This window comes from Canis lupus, chromosome 8 (genome assembly GCF_011100685.1).
Source record: "Canis lupus familiaris isolate Mischka breed German Shepherd chromosome 8, alternate assembly UU_Cfam_GSD_1.0, whole genome shotgun sequence".
In the NCBI taxonomy this organism is placed as follows: domain Eukaryota; kingdom Metazoa; phylum Chordata; class Mammalia; order Carnivora; family Canidae; genus Canis; species Canis lupus.
In genome coordinates, this window is record NC_049229.1 from 6,702,860 (window position 1) to 6,704,310 (window position 1,451).

Genomic DNA, 1,451 nt, shown 5'->3' on the forward strand with positions numbered 1-1,451 from the left:
AGGGCAAACTTTTGGTAGTATGAATGACTTTTTCTTCTTATTAAGTAGAATGAATGGTAATTTCTGAAATGCTCTTCCAATTTAAAATCTAAGAGCTCCTGCCTCTCAACCCACGAAGCCACAGGCCCCATGGAGGTTGGAGGGTAACATCTGCAATGCACTGGCCTGTGCCCCTGTAAGCAGGAAGCATGGATGGTGTGAGCAGCCCACAGTCCGGCCATCAGTGTCACCACGGAGTTGATTGTAGTTCTCTTTGTACCATTGATTATAATGACAGCTGTGTCCCTTATCCTGCTATCGAAAGCTCATTGGAGGCTTTTCATTAACACCTTATTCTTGCGAACACATTTGGGGCACAGCATATTGTCCTCCAGCTGTGGGGGTGGAAAGTTACAAGCGGGGAGCAAGAAGAGGGTGCATACTCTCCCCCACTTTTCAGGCACCCAGACTTGTCCTGCATGAAATTGCAGGTGAACCCAACCTTCTGTGTCTGCAGGCATACTTCTCCCATGGACCACACACCACTTGGCACCGTGGGCCTCCTGTGGCGATGCCACTGTCTCCATCTTCCCAGCCCTGACTGCAATTCTGGACCAGGAGGCAAACATGGAATCTGGGGCCGAAGTGGTCACAACAACAGTATTGACCCCCCCCTCCAGGAGAGCATCAGACCCCTTGGGGTGGGGAAGGGGGGCAGCCACTTCAGGAAGTTCCATCAGAAGGTATCTTTGTTCCAAGACTTTCCAGAGACATTTCCCCCTTGTCCATCATTAACCTTCTTTGTGTCTGGGTGAGAATCTTGGCCTCTTCTGCAGTGACAGGAATGTTCTTCTTTTGATCTGGGTAAGCATATTAGCAGATTCGCTTATATACATCTAATTTCTGGCCTTTGGTGCTCAGCTTGAGTTCTTGGCACCAAGCCCGCAGGATGTCTCGGTGAAGCAAGTTGGCTGGTGGCAGTTTCGAAGGTAATGGAGGAACTGGGATTTTCTTCCAAATTCTTACTCTTGTACTCTTTTGTGCCATCTTTTCTGAACAGGAAGCTTTGCCTTCTTTCATAGATCACTTCCATTTGGTCCCACTTGCTGAGGTTCCTGGTAACTTTGGTTCACCATACCCCTGCTGTTTCTCTTTGGCTTCTTCTGATACAGGTTGGGATTGGCCAGCCAGATAGTCTTCCCCCCACTTCGTGGAGCCCTTTTGGCCTTTTGCTTTCTCCATATCCAAAGAGAAGTCAAGGTTGACAAAAAGTCTTACTCCTGAAATCTATTCCTTTATTTTTGTGGAGAACATTCTCCAGTGGTTTCCTAAGTAACCATGCATTGGAGGTAATATATTTAAGCTCTTGCATTTCTCATACTGTATTTCACTACTCATTGATAATTTGTTTAGGTCAAGAATTCTAGGTTGGAAATCAATTGCTCTACAAAGCTAGAAGGCAGAGATACTGT

General features: G+C 46.7%; 1 pseudogene; it reads right to left on the reverse strand.

The window, feature by feature from the left end:
- Window positions 1-305: 305 nt before the first annotated feature.
- LOC100687243 lies at window positions 306-1,221 on the reverse strand (annotated as a pseudogene).
- Window positions 1,222-1,451: the final 230 nt, after the last annotated feature.